The sequence below is a fragment of the Bidens hawaiensis genome, unplaced genomic scaffold (assembly GCF_021521415.1).
Source record: "Bidens hawaiensis isolate Kalapana, Puna unplaced genomic scaffold, B.hawaiensis_p1.1 tig00023614_1, whole genome shotgun sequence".
Lineage (NCBI taxonomy): Eukaryota > Viridiplantae > Streptophyta > Magnoliopsida > Asterales > Asteraceae > Bidens > Bidens hawaiensis.
In genome coordinates, this window is record NW_027493700.1 from 138,356 (window position 1) to 155,009 (window position 16,654).

The window sequence follows — 16,654 nt, forward strand, 5'->3', positions numbered from 1 at the left end:
AAGACCAAAATGGTTCCCCTTTTTGCCTCAAAACTTTCGGCCAAAGCTTAAGCAAACCGAAAGTTTCGGGTTTTGTCCAAACAAACTAAACAATCTTCCAAATGACTTGGTTTTTCAAGATTACCACATTCATGTAAAGTATAACCTTGAAAAACCATGGGGTAACCAAAACCCCAAAAAGTTTCGGCCAAATGGTGAAACCCACCATAAACCCGAAAAATTTTGGGTCTAATGAAGCATGCGTTCGTATAAGCGGCTCTTGATGCCATTGTTGGGTTTTAACAAGATTATCAAAGTGATAAAATCCCTATTTTACCAAAAACGCAGCGGATATAAAAGTTTTAAATCTTGTTAATATGATATGTATAAAACCAATTTTAAACATGCAAAACCCAAACCCAGATCCAAATACGAATTAAACACTATCAAATACATGCATGTCACTATAAGTCCATGCATGTTACTACTACCTTTCAATATGACAAAACCGGGTGAAAGAGATGATGATTGAAAGGTAAGAACTTGAATATGGAAGCTCCTCAAGCTAGCATACCCCAAGCTTCAACAACACACCACTTCTAGCTAGGATTTGCACTTGAAATTTTCTTCTTCTTTTCTTATGTTGGATGAAAATACCCAAGAGAGGAAGAGACAAAAGTTTACTTGGAAATTATGTGTGTTATGAAAGAATGAAAGAGAAAGACTTGGTTTTATTTAAAGGCATCTTTCTCTCCACCAATAATAACCATTGCATGTCTCCACTCAAACATATAATAATATTACATTTGAAAGAGTTATTATCTTTTTTCTTTTATAAAACTTTAAACATATATATATATATATATATATATATATCCATACATATATACTTTTATAAGTTTATAACTTATAACTTATAAAACCTATTATATGTTAAGAGACATGCTTGGTTATTATTATTCACATATTGTTATTTAACCAACTTAAATAACACTATGTAATGTTCTTTCATAAAACATAAATCATCCATATGATTTGTTTATTACACAAGTACATTTTATTTAGAAACCCATTTCCAAATAACTCAAGTGTTAATATTCATTTGTTATGATCACATCATATATGAACGAATATTATCGGTGTTTGTCTAGCTTGTTATTGGGTATGACCCGACTTGGATCATAACGTGCTAGCCACATCAATTTAATATGTCTCTTGGGCAGACCGAGTCCAACATCTTTAGCATTAAATGACTTACATTCATCAAAACCTAAAAATGACAATCAATTAGGTTATTATTTAGCAAGCCAATTATTCGGATTAGTTTCAGACGATCATAAAGATCAAATATCTAGTCTTTTGATTATAGATGTAATTAAACGACTTTTCCAAATAGGTATAATCAATTGGTCTTGTTTGCTTCACAATCTGAAACCTGGAGTTTGGTTACTTTTCTCTAATTGTTTTACAATCAAATCAATTTTTAATCTGCTTGACATCGTCTGTCCGCCTAGCATCATTAGTTTTTTAGTATTGAACTCAATTAGCACTTTCCACCGTCCATGTGGATTCGAAACCTTACTTGCCCTTGCTAGTAAAGGTACTTTATAAATGTTTTTTATTGACATTTCGACATTGATCAGTAATTAAACACATTGCGCTACGCAATGGTGTGTTTTGTTCTCCGTCGCGATACGCGACCAAACCAAATACTTGTGAATGAATGACCCAAGCATCTCAAACACACTCAAAAATACATAGTTAACGTCAGTGTTCATGCCAAATCCCGACAATAAGACAAGTTCATTTCTCGAAGTACGTGCAAAGTAGTATAAGTTTTGCGTTATGCTCCCTCAATACCTGATGGCTAGTAGAAGTGTTGCCCTTAGTTATTTCATTCAAATACCTGTATCAAGGTAGGGGTTATATCTAAGTTTATTAATGATATAGCTTAGACCATAACTCGAGGTCTAAAAACTTTGAAGAGTTTAAATATACATTTTTTTACTTTTAGTAAATAAACAATAAGACAAAAGGTTTAAATGTGTTTCTTAGTCAAGATGATTTATCAAGGTTTGAAACTATAAAATAGACTAAAGGTCCAAAGCTGGATCTTTGATCTACATCTTTATAGTAAATTATACTCGTAATATAGATCCGAGTTAACTCAAAGCATAAATTAGTGAAAATGTTGATCAAAATAAAGGTGAATACACTCATATCTATAAAATTCTTTAATCGAGTCAATTGCCCTGAAACCAAAGTTTACATGAGATAATATATCCCAAAAACTTTAGTATCATCTTGCATTTAGGCTAGTTACACATGTGTCTAGATCCTCTAGATCCTAGTTATACATGTATCTAGATCCTTACATATGTAGGCAAAGGGTAGGCATACCCCACCATGTGTGGTGCAAGTTCTCGTCTCATTAAGCCAATCTATAAGGATGTGTGTTCTTGACTAATGTGATCTAGTTGGTACTCCAGTCTAGAGGGTCATTGATTGTTTCGATCATGAACTAAAGATTTTTATAAATGTTTAAAGTCAGCATGTTCACCAACATGTGTTGCTGGCGTATTTTATTAAACTTTTTTACAGTTAATCAGGAATAGGTGATCGGAGATGGTGGTTAGCCATTACACGATTTGATGGCTCAGATGATGTTTTTATAATATAAGTGATGTAAACTATTATTTTACAAGTAAACTCTTTCGTAACCATAATAGTTTTTAATTCCCGAGATTTCGAATATAATAATATTTTAATTAATCACTTCCACTTTACAACTTTAAACTCTAATATATTTACAAAACATGAACTAACGTTAGTCATACGCCTAGGCCCATGGAGCTGGTGTGATCGATCTTAGCGAATTAGGTATTTAACGTACCAAAGTTTTGGTTAGAGATAAGTTTCACTATTATATTATAATTATACAGAGAAGATAGGCTAGTATTCTCCCATATCCCTCCTCAATCTTACCCTGGCAGATATCATATAATCAATACATTTATTACTACGCTCATTGGAGAAAGATGGATACTCGCCCAGTTTTACATATTTCTTTAATTGTGAACATCTTAAAAAGAACATAATGAATGAGCCCATATACTTTCGGGTACCGAGAAAATGCCTATAAACCCCATACTATACCCCGGAAAAACTAGGGGCAATGGTGCAATTTAAGAAAGAATTTTCATCGGAGATGCCATATTACCGTATGTCAAATGAGATGGAAGTATAAGTCCTTAGAAATGATCAACAACAGAATTGTCACGAATCCAGACGGTTCAGAATACCCATAGTCTAGGTTTACAAGTGTTTAGAATGATTAGAATGAGTACATACAATGTTTAAAGGTAACAACTTCTTGTATAGATAAGTATCTCTGTAAACAACCTATACATAAGCTTAAAACAGCAGGTGCGAAGCATGTCTTCGCCTATTATAAGACCTGACGACCTTAGTAACTTCGTCAGTAACAATCTTTGCCCAATTAATAACTTAGCCATTGCTTCAACATATTCATAAACATGACAAACCATTGTATCAATTATTGACAACTTATATAAACGTAAATCTATGAATTGCTGGCACTAACATGCATCAACAGACTCCCCTTGGCAGTAGCTTCATTTGTTTCTTGTTTGTCGCCAATCTGTAGAAAAACCTTCACCAAATAATTAAAAAAAACTCCCTGCATGCACTCCTTGTCTCATACAAACTGAGATAACCTTCTGGTACATCTTCCCTTCTGATTTCCAAACAAATATATAAAGATCTTCTTATGCAACACTTGCAAATCAGACTTGGATAAGTTCACCAAGTGCATTAGATAAAAAACCCTCAGATCTCTTGTACATCCTCATCTTCCATCACTGTCTCCGATGTTTCACAATCTATTGACCATTATTTCATGTTTCTTCAATGGGTTTGAATTTCACCAAAATCCATGGTCTCCGTTAGGCTGTAAACTTACCATTCTAAGGTTTTAACTAGTTAAACTTCTTTTCTTTGACCACCTCATACCAGATAATCTTTTCAACCCAAGAAGCAAAATTATCTCCACTTATATTAATCAACATAATTCCTGCTAAGTCCTTAATCTCACATTGGTGAGAAAACAATTTCGTTTTCTTTAAGATCATGCTGTGGAGTATCATGTACATATACGCCATTCTCCTAATCTCATGCACAGTCATAGCACGCATGTGTCGCCTAAGAATTCCCCCATTTTCCCTATAGAACAACAAAATCATGCTCCGCATCTTATCTTGCCCATTCTTGCAATTTCTTGAACATATTTTCTTACGGTCAGATATGGAAATATTTTCACAAGCGTCAAATACTTAAGGTAGACCATATTAGTTAAATATTATCCATGTTTGTATGTATGTCCATTCACTTTAAATGGAAACTTAGGCGCGGACCTATCCCATTGAGTGAGAAATATTGGAGACGTCTGGAGAAAATTGATTTTGTTGAGTGAGACAGGTGGACAACAATATGAATGCCAAAACCATAGATCTTGTGACACAACTGCTTCGACTAAGACAGTTGGGTATTTTTGACTGTCTCTCTTATACCGGCGTCGTAGCGCTTTGGGATACATCCCCCAATCAAGATATGTAAAATCAATGCTACCCAACATCCGAGGAATGTGATGTCTTTTTTGTGAAGTTGGTACAAATTCGCTACATCGTATCTTGCGAATTCCTGTCGAACATACCAAAATACTCGTCACCCTCGTTAGGAGTATTACTGATGTTGTCGTGCGTGTGATGCTTAAAATATATTCTGTTTGGAGATTCAGCTTTTGCACAAGATCATGTTCTAAATTTATAAAAGTGATTTCTACTAAGACTAAACACACACAAAATAGGCAAGAATACCTATCGTATATGTAAAATAGTATTGGTAAGAACCAAGTAACGATCCATGGACACAAATGTTTCTAATAATGAATCTTCGTTTTACTTTAATCGGAGAGTTTAATCATTTTGGGCTTGATTTTCAAACTTTGTATAAAATAGAAATACTTGTATATATATATAATATATAGGTGACAAGAAGAGAAATTCTAAATAAGTAATTCAATTATATAAAGCTTACCATCTAAGATCAAGAATCCACTCCATTCTTCCTTGATGATTATTAAGTAAACGTGTGATAAACTTTCCCTAATAATATATGATGGAATAGCCCCTCATTTCTATGTGAACATATTCTAGGACATAAAAGAAAGTAGCATGTGTATAGTCAAGTCAACCCTTTCTTAATCTCATACTACCATGAGAATGTCAATTTAAGTAGACAAGTAGTTTGGTAAAGTAGAAAGATTAGGATTGTCTTCGATTTCTCAAATACCAATTCTAACAACTTCGGGTGGTTATAGTTTAGTCACAAAACCTCCTCTTGGTTGATTTAATTAGGTTATAATTACACATTTCATTAACATATGATTTCTTTAACTAGCATGATAACCTAAGCAATCGTGTTAACAATGTTATTTCAGAATTATCAAAACTAGAGATATAGATCATAGCTTATATCTCATCATTTCTAAGTACAATATAAGGATCCATATTTTTTCTTGAATAATGTATCAAGGTATTCTTTTTACCATTTCTAGTCTCCCAAAACATGAGTGAATCATGAATGACTGTTAATCATCAACATTGAAGTATTGAATTAGAGTGATAAAACATTTCATCATCAAAGGATAATTGCAAAATAACCATTTACTTTACCAAATTAAATCACATGCTTAATATAATCATCAAGTAAAACAAAGCTTCTTCATAGAAATTAGATGGTAAATGCAGTTTAGCTCATAATGAGCATGGTTATGAACATTAAAAGAGATGAAGATAACAAACACATGATCAAACTAGAACAATCTAACCAAATGTTGGATGAGTCTTCCCCCTTCAATGGTGATGGATGATGATGATGATGATGATGGATGATATGCTTATAATTATGTATGTGTGTATATATATATGTGTGTGTATTAGTAAATGTAGTATGTATATTAGTAATAGATTAAGGATGGATTGAGTGAGAGAGAATTCGCACATAGGTTCAATACGTTAAACTCAAAACTTAAATTATGAGGGTATGAAAACCCTATAAATAGAAGATGGAGACCAATTTGTTACACAACCCGTAACGAATTGGCTCCAGTTCGTTAACTTACAAGACACAAAAGGAAAGCATAACGAATCAGTGATTAGTTATGCCCCCAGTCATCAACATTCCATGACGAATGGGAACTTAGATAACGGACAACAGTCTATTCGTTAAACATCCTTAATGAATGGGCTTTACACATAACCAACTGGCTAATTCATAAAACATCCTTAACGAATTAGCCTTAACATTAACGAACTAACATAAATTCCATAAATACGCTTAACATTAAAATATAATAACTTACAAACGATAATTTACAAAGATTCGAGACGACAAAACTGTGCACTAACAAACACCCCATAGTCTTGAGCTCTTTGTCTTTATTTACTTGATGCGCTCTATCTTCCAATCTCGAAAACTATGAATCCCGAACTCGTGGCATACATGTACGACACGCTAGAACTGCATAGCTCGGTCATAGTCTTCACGACGCTCTATCAAAATCTTGTTCACAAACAACACGTCATTGTCTGTTTCCGATAAGTTAACGAGCCACATCGGGTCGATAACTTTAATAAGATTAGTCTTAAAGCCTTTTCCAAAAACAATGACGTCCTCACCGGTAAGATTGCCATAGTACTAACGATTAGACGTTAGATGAAGACCCTTTGGAGACGTCTTCACCGGTACGTACTTCATTGTCTTCGGTGGTTTTACTTTAAGCAAAAGCTTTCTCCAACCCGTTCATAGATCAATCCTGTCAATACATTTACGGATAGGAATCTGTGGCTTAAAAAACTTAAAACCACAGTTTACTTCGAAGAGAAAATGTTGATAAAACCATTCTGCTCGACGATTTCCACCGCGATTAATAAAAGGTCGACTCGCGAGGGTACTGGCATCCCAACGCGGTAGTGAGAGAACGCCAGTGATATTATCATAGTACTAAAATCCGTTCTCCCACTTGATGATACAGACCTTTAAATCAAAATCATATAACCATAATACTATGTCACCTTTCACTGTCGACACGACTTTGAATGTGGTCTTCTGATTCGCTTTGGCACATGTGATAGCGTCCAGTTTCTGTTCTTCATCACCAAACATGTACGCCTCAATAATTTTACGAGCATGTTTGTCTTAATTTTACGAGCACAGTTGGATCTTTATCTTTCATCTTTTCTTTGTTCTTTGAAATCTTTTCCAAATGATCTTCATCAGCTTTAAGTTGATCCTCAGTAAACGTAGGAACACCCTAATCAACATTTGATCGTTGAAATAGATCGGGGTATTCCTCTGCTGTCACATCTTCAACCTCGATCTCCTCATCTTCATAAATAAACGACGTATTTATATGAATCTTCATATGTTGAAAAACTTCCTCATCGTTCATTACCTCCACATCATCCTCGGCTTCCAACGCATCGAGTTCTTCATCATTCAGTCCTAGTAGTATCGAAATCTGCTCACGTGTTAGGGACCTATCAACAAACTGACCCTCTTCAATCTCATATGCATTCACCATACTCCTCACCACCCCCGTATTATCCATCAACAATACAGTGTTGGCCTTGATCGACTCGATTGGTTTGGCGGTTGTCGAGTCTTGATAAACAACCAACTGTTTATCCAAATCAACCCCACCGCTTGTTCCGTCACCAGAGGATGAACCGTGAGCTTGTTTCGGCTCACTACCTCCAGCACCCGAAGCATCAAGATCTTCATCATCGTTCTTTAGCTTTCTTAGTTCATCACTTTTTGTGTGAGCTGAAGAATGAGATCCTCTTTGATGTGCTAGAAACAGTCAATTAAATATTAACTAAACTAAACAAGTAATAAAATTAGACTTAAGACTCAGTTACACAAAACACCGGCAATTGAACCGCTCAATTGTACTAAAGCTAAGTAAGTCCGGAATATCGAACCACATGACTCTATAAATTACGTTAATTAACTAATTAGACTCGACTTACGACACAACTATTTATTATTAATGTTTAAAGAGGGGGTTTTAAACTAAGATTAAGCTAAGAAATTAAATAAATAAGTTAACGAGAAAACAAGCAATTAATCACGAGACCGAAACCAATCAGAGAAGGAATCTACCTAGGTAAGAATCCCATGAATCAACAATCATCAAGAAATGGATAAATAACATGATTACGGAAACTGATTTCTAAACATATTCATCTAACAAACCCTAAGGACCCTTGACCGAATCAAATGAAATCCCAAAGAACAATTATTAGATTATTAAGCAATCAGTATTATTGATTTCCGCAAAGTCATCAAAAAGAGTTAATTAATAGTATCATAGGCAAGCAATCTTACGAAACACTAAACCCTATATAACTTGATAAGATAAACATGACATCATGAACATGGATCAACACAATAAGCAAGAATATTGTCACTACTATCCTAGCATGCAATTGACCAAGACACATGAACAACTCCTCACCTTACAGCTATTGGAATTAGCAAAACATTTAAAATCCTAATCAACGATTAACAAGCTTCTATGATCTTATAGGCCTATTCAACCATAATAATCAAAACACCAAGTAGTGATTAAACATGAACCCTAATATCTAAAGAACACAATCAATAGAAGGCAAGGTCCATGTGAAGCAATAATTAATAATCAATCAAGGTAATAAATACTTATACGCATCATGAAAACAAAATCAAGTCTTTTAATATTAAATCAACAAAACCATAATCAAAACATTATCCAAAGCAAGAATCATGCATCAAACATGTTCATAAAACCAAGGTAGACATGAAGTCTAGCCTAGAATCATTATTGAAAACAATCCTAAACCAGTCTTAAAAACAAAGAGAAACATCATGAAAGATAATGAACAAGAACAAAGATAAAGAACGAGATAACCCTTCTTAATCGATCCTTGAACAATTGTATGAAAGCTTGATGATCCTCCTTCTTCCTAGCCTCCAAAACACCTTCAATCTTAGCTTAAACCCTTGAAAAATCGGCTGGAATAATCCTTTAATCGGCTAGGTTATAACCATATATATATTAAACGAGAATGGGCTTGGACTTGTGAAAAACGGCTGACCAGTGAGGCCTAGGCGTCGCGCGGCCCCTTCCTAGACTTGCCTTCGCGCGGCCCGGCATGGTCTAGGGATGGGGTCCGCAATTTTCTTATTATTTATTGATTATTTTTTGCTAAATCTTGATTAATCTTCTCTTGAACTCCAAGTAACATTGAGAATCTTCTAGAACTTGTTTCCCTTGCTTCTCCAAGCCACCATATACATGAAAACATAACAAAACATTAGTGAAGTAATCATGTAATCATTATTTGAGTCCTGAATCTGGATCACTACAATATGATATCAACTAAACGAGTATTGGTGCAGAATACCAACACTCGGTGATTCAAGAACACGAAATAGAATAGTAAAAGTAACATGGAATTGCTTCAAAACACACGTATATTATTGAATACATTGGGTGCTTAAGCACTTACAATGATCAATCACCAATACTAGGAATGAACAACCTTTAACCCTATACATAACATCTCTATATATATATAGGGACACCAACCAACTAGGCCGACCCAAACAACCAAAAGCCCACCGAGAACAAATAAGTGTTCTCGGTTTGCACATACACTTACAACCCAAGCCCAAAACTAATATAAGCTAAACCAAACTAAGCTCAAATCACAAAACTGGGCCCAACAATCTCCCCCTTGGTTTGAAGCTTATTGTGTGGAGATTTGTCTATTGCTAGAGACGACGTATCCGAAAGGTTGCCAACCCCAACTCCAATTGTTGAGAAACAACCATCGCCTCCTCCGGAAAAGGAGGCAGAAGAAAAGCCTGCCACCTCTCATATTGAACCGAATCTGGAAGGGTCTAAGGTTCAGCCATGGGCTAACGAATCCTTGGACAATCATTTCCAGTCCGGGGGAGCCACTGGATATGAAGGAAATAACCCAGTTGTGGATGAGGCTGGGTTTAGAATTCATGAATCTCCTTCCCGACTTGCTCCTCAATTCTTCTCCACCTCCTCAACATTAACTACAGATGTAGGAGGGGGCTTTCAGCTTGGACCATCTCAACGAGGTTAGAAGGGGTTCAACACAAGGTGATCCGCAACAATTTTCCTCCATCCCCACTCGACTCGAAACTTCAAGCTCCCAGTATTTTGGGGATGCGATTTTGGGAGGATATTATGACCTATTCGTCCCTCAATGGGTCCCGGTTTTCTGACCCCGGGACCTGTGTTAGTTATGTCAAGAATTGTGTGCCTCCTGCAGAGATGGCGCATATACGTGACCGTTCCCGCCATGACTTCCATACAGACTTATCGGTTTCTTTGGCTAACAGTTTGGCCTGTAGCCAGGAAATATTATGTGAGTGGCATACTATGGGCGGGAAACTAGGTGAGGCTACTCGAGCCGTTGTTTCTGCCAATTAGGAAGTTGAAGAGCATCGCAAAGCAGCGAGTGCAGCTAGGTGGAAGCAGACCGATGCAGAGGCTTCTCTCAAACAAGAAAAGGATAGAAGCTCTACTGCTGCTCAGAAGTGGAAAGAAGCCTGCGAAAGGCAAAATGCGGTTCTAGAGGCTGCCCAAGCTGATACTCAAAAGATGAAGGATTACTTGGCGAAGGCACAAGAAGAGGTGACTCGCCAAGGCAACCGGATCCAGGAGCTCGAGGCTGAGTTACAATTGCAGAAAGAGCAATCTGCACTAAAGGACAAAACTGCTGTTGAAATGCAGACTGCGTATGATTCTTTATTGCAGTCTCGTTCAGAAGTAGAGACCCGCACCTCTACCGAATTACAGGAGCTTCGTAACAGGGCAGAATGTGCTGAGCGGGATCGGCAATGGTTCTTCGACCGAGGACTTGACTCTGTAAGTTTCCCACATTAATTATTTATTCTGAAATCTCTATAGATGCTAACATGTTCCGTTTTCAGGTCATCCAGCACATCAAGGGAAGCACTGAACTGACTGATTGCTTTGTGAACTTGATGACTGCTTCAGAGGGAGTTGGTCGAATGAAAGTCTTCAATGAAGGAATGGCGTTTGCTCGATCCGGTCAATCTTTTGAAAGTCATCCACTTCATGGCCTCAACGCAAAAAAAGAGTATGACATGCGGGTTAAGGAGTTTGACACTCTCGTCTTTCCGCTGCAGAACATGCTTCCGGAATTTGCGTCCGCTGAAGAAGGCGTGAAGCAGTTGTGGATCTATTTAAAGGACGAATCTGAGGATGATTCATCCGAGGATACCTCCCCAAAGGCTCCGGAGGATATGCCAGCCCCAAACCCGTAGACTAGACTTATATTGTAGGGCTTTGTAAATAATTTCCACGTTTTGTAACCTTCTTTGCTTTATTAATGGAAAAAAAGTTTTCTTTGTTAATATTTCATTTTTCCTTGAAATAATATATGTGGCAGAGTGTTTTTGAATTTTGAAATTATGCAAGATGGACGATACTAATGATGTGGCGGAGAGAGAAATTTTAAGTGACGGCTGATGGGACATGTATGACACTTCTTGACAACATGTATACACTTTTTCGAATTTCCCGCCTGACGTGTCAATCATCCAACGGCTCGCATTTCCTCTTTCCGTTGTTAGTCAGACGGTCGCATTTATTGCGATGAGTATAAATAAGCCACTTATGGTTTCGAATTCATTCTTATCACTTTCAAACTTTCTCTTTCAATAACCAACAGATTGGAAATCTTCACAACTTTGGCTTTCTATTCCTTCACTTATATTACAATGGTCGTTGATAAGAAAAACCCTCCAGCCATCCACGAGGTTGGATGTAATATCAAAGAAAAAGATTTTGACGATGTGGGAAACGTGTACGGACTGTCACCAGAATGAGAGGCTGAACGCCTGGCTAATGGTGCGTTGGCCATTGTTCCTCCGGCGAAGAAAATGGCCGTGTATTTGGATCACTTTACAATAGGTAACCTCCTATTACCGGTGACGAAGTTCGTCCAATCCGTCTTAACAGCATATGGGATTCACTTATCCCAAGTTCATCCATTTGGGATGCTAAGAATTAGTCACTTTGAATTCTGTTGCCAAGCCCATAACTATGATCCGTATGTTGGCATGTTTTCCGTATTTTATAAGATGACCCTCCGCGACGGTTGGTATGGTTTTGCCACCACCAGGAAGGGGAGTATCGGTTTCGAGTGGATCCGTAGCATACACAGATGGAAATCGAAGTTTTTCTGGATCCGGGAAGATGTCATCCCGTTTACAATGACTCGTCGTAAGCCGGAAGACAAGCTACCAGAAGTCCCTGCTTCCGAGTATGAGGGTCATGCGTGGTTCATTACTTTGACCAAAACGCCAACACCGATGCGTCCCATTCACGAAGGGGCGATGGTACATCCCAAGATGAGTCGTTTGTGGCCGTTTCCTACCTTAGAACCTTACTTTGAAAATTCTGACGGGAGTAAGTTTTTATTTATAATACTCCGGATTTTTATCTTGTTTTCATGAGATTTTCCAATTTGAAGGTGAAGGTTCTATTCTTTCTACTCTTCAAGACAAGGTAGGAGGCATGATGGTACGTCGGTCAATTGCTTCTTACGACGTACCTTTCTTGGAACGTACGCGGAGTAATTTCTGTTTCTCCACCAAACTTAGTCCGGAACCTGTGGTTTCCGAGGCTATGTACGCTCAAGGTGAGGAGTTCTTCTTAAAAGGTGAGGGCATACTTCAACCCCGACCTATTACTACCGCTACTTTGAGCTGAGTGATAGTACTTCTTTCATCCAGTGAGGAGACATCACTCTGTGAGGAAGGGTTTACAGTTGATGCCACTGACCTATCACGTTCAACAGTAGGTCTAACCCGCAAGCTGGACTCGAAGGCCGCCATTAACCCATCGACAAATGGTGAAGGTGATCATCGGGAAACTGATGATACCGATGTTGGTGATGGGGCACAAGCCACTGGTGTGGATTGATCGAAGGCGGCCGGTAAGCGCAAAGCTCAAGCTAATAAGGCTGCTCCATCCAAGAAGAAGAAAAAGAAAGTGCAAGATATCAGCTTGGAGTCGTGCCTTCATCATCGTGATGTTGTGGATACCTCTTTAGGTAATTTTAATGTCTCTTATATTTATCATCTTCTCAAACAGTAATGTATCTGATGTATGATTATCATTTCATCAGTGGGTTTGAAAGACTTTTATGAAGACGTCTCGGGTTTAAAGGGTTCAAGTGCCCCAATGCTTCCAACCCCACCATCTTCACCACCAAACAATATTCAGAATCCGATTAACTTGGCGGATACTTCTCCTTTGAAGGAGAGAGAGATTGGTGATCTTGAAGCTTCCCGTATGTCTCCAAACTTTAATGTTCATCATTTCAGAGATCAGGGTGACATCAGTGCGTTTCGTTATGGGGGTCAGACTTCCCAGCCTCCTCCTAAGGAAAATGCTACACCGCATCGTCCTAATTGGAGTCTGCGTGAAGATTCCACATTCGCTAATGTGGATCTTTGTTTCGAATATTTGCGGGAGAGCCTTCCTCCTGCCGAAAGGGAAAAGCAATGTGGTCGTATTCGCCAAGAGTTGTTGAACTCGAACTCTTATCACCTGGCAAATACTATCTCTACTAATCAAGAAATAAACCAGGATTGGTTAGTGATGAATGAAGAATGGGATGACTTGGAACTCAAACTGCTTGAGGCTAAGAAAGAGGCTCTTAAAGCTCTAACCGAGGCCCAAGAAAATCATCAAGACTTGGAAGCTGAGAGATCCACTCGCCTTGCTGCTGAAGAGGCTAAAACTGTTCTCCAGAGGCAACTGGAGGAACAAGCTGAATTGATAAAAACCCTCCAAGCTGACTCAGCAGCCAAGGACACACGGTTGTCCGACCTTAACGCCAAAAGCCAGGAACAATCTTCGGAATGTGTCGGGCACAAATTGAGGCTACTACAGGCGGAGGTGAACAAAAAGTGGCTTCTAGCCAACGGCATTCCGGAGATATGCATAATTTTTATTCCGCCGGAAGTACTTATCTCCGTCACAACTACTTATGTTTTAATTTTTTTCCTTAACAGGTTATCACACAAGTCCATAAAAGCGATGATCTTGGTGACTGCGTTGTCGTGCTTTTGAGTGCCTCCAAACAAGCTGGTCGCCAAATGGGGTTCCGAGAAGGCTATAGTTTCGCTTCAGAAGGCAGGGTTCCGGATGAATTCATTCTTCACGGCAAGGATACTGCTGCGATTCTTATTGACAAGACGAAGACTTATGATAATCTAAAGTTTTCAATTTCAGAGCATATATCCGAACTTGCCGACAAGGAAGATGCCATTGATCAGCTAAAAGATCTTCTTGATATACATGAGGAGAATCAAGATGATACTTAAGCCGAAAACAAAAAAGGTGAAGATGCCGGAGTCAACGACGCAACTTCTTAGATATAGATCTATCATAATTGTACATGTATTTTGTTTTGTAATCTCTTTTGATAATAAATAAGAAGTTTTGTTCCCTCCGGCACACTTTGTCTTATACGTTATAATATAAGTGCTCTGCCGGATCTTCGATTTTGTCAATATAAGATTACAACACCACATGAGACTTAACATAAATTTTCCATATAACGGGCATAATACAAATTGAAATTACAAAACTTTAGCTAGTCTATCCGGGCGCGAAGGCCAAATTAAAAACAAACGAAACTGTTAAATGTAGCACTTTTTTAACTGTGCCACGTTCCAAGTTCAATGGACCTCCGTCCCATCCAACTTCTCAAACTTCTAAGAACCCTTAGACAAAACTTGTTTTATCTTGTAAGGGCCTTCCCAAGTTGGGGCCAACTTGCCGAGATGCTCCTGGCCGGAAGCCTCATTATTATGGAAGACAAAGTCTCCCGCGTCAAACTCACATTTCTGGACCCCGCGAGTTATAATACTTCTGAAGTTGTCTCTTATAATTGTGCTCGCGGATCGATTCCAGTTCAATTCTTTCTTCTAGTAAATCAAGATTCATCCGGAGTTCGTAATTATTAACATCAAATATCAAAACTCTTGTGGATGGAATCCCGATTTCAGCTGGAATCATGGCCTCAGTGCCGTAGGTTAAACTAAACGGCGTCTCGGAATTGCTGGAATTCCTTTGAGTGAGAAAGGCCCAAAGTACCTGAGGCAATTCGTCCACCCAGCCCGTCCGCTTGGTTACTAAACTTGCCTTAATTCCCTCCTTGATAGTTCGGTTGGTTCTTTCGACCTGACCCTTTGCTTCCAGATGAGCTACAGATGTAAAATTTTGAATAACTTGAAGTTCTTTCAACCATTCTTGTAGTCCGCTATCAGCAAATTGGGTCCCATTATCACTTACTACTTCCTGCGGAAGACCATACCGGCAAATGAAAAATTCCCAAAGGAATTTTTTAACACTTGATGCCGTTATTGATGCAACTGGTTTGGCTTCCACCCATTTGGTGAAGTAATCAATGGCCACTATCAAGAATTTGACTCATCCAGGGGCTTCTGGGAATGGTCCCATAATGTCAATAGCCCACTTCTGGAACGGCCAGGCGGATGTTACCGGAATCAGATCATTATTGGGACGCAAGGTATTAGGGGCATGACGCTGGTAAGAATCACATTTTCTGATTTCTTGTACAGCGTCCAAGTGCATGACGTGCCAATAATACCCCGCGTTCATGATCTTTGCAACAGTCATTCTAGGACCCCGCGTGCAAGCCACAAATGCCCTAATGAATTTCTCGTATTAGATAATTCGCGTCCTCTGCGTCAACACAACGCAACAGTAGTCCTAGAAATGATCTCCGGTACAACACGCCATCATTCAATTGGTAATTCAAAGCCTTGTGCTTAATCTTACGGGCTTTAGCTTTTTCTGCTAGGAGAATTCTGGATGATAAATAAGCCTTAATCGGTGTCATCCATGATTCGACGCCCGTTTGAATTACCAGAACTTGATTTGAGGAACAGACGGGTGGTCCAAGTCTTCGATAAGGATATCTTTAGCGAAGTGTTCGAAATTTGTGGAAGCTAACTTGCTAAGAGCATCCGCAGACTTGTTCTCGCTCCTCTTGATTTGAAAAATATTAAAGGAGGAGGATTGTCGGATTAAGTCCTTTTCTTGCGAGGGATAAGAAGCCATGATGTCGTTTTTTGCTTCGTATGTTCCGTTTATCTGTCCCGCAATCAGCATGGAATCCACCCGTGCTTCCAAATGTTTCACCCCAAGCTTTTTCGCTATCCGCAAGCCTGCCAGAAAGGCTTCATATTCTGCCTCGTTGTTGGTGCTTTTGAAATCTAACTTTATGGCATATGTGAACTCATAGCCTTCAGGGTTAACTACCCTAAGGCTTACACCAGATCCTTCACTGCTAGAAGCTCCGTCCGTGAACAATGACCAAACTTGCCCTTGTTTCGGAGGTTCTTGGGGTTGTTGTTCAATCAAGCATTCTCTCTCTTTGTGCTGCGGGACTTCGGTGACGAATTCTGAAAGCACATGTCCCTTGATTGCCGGTCTGGGCTTATATTC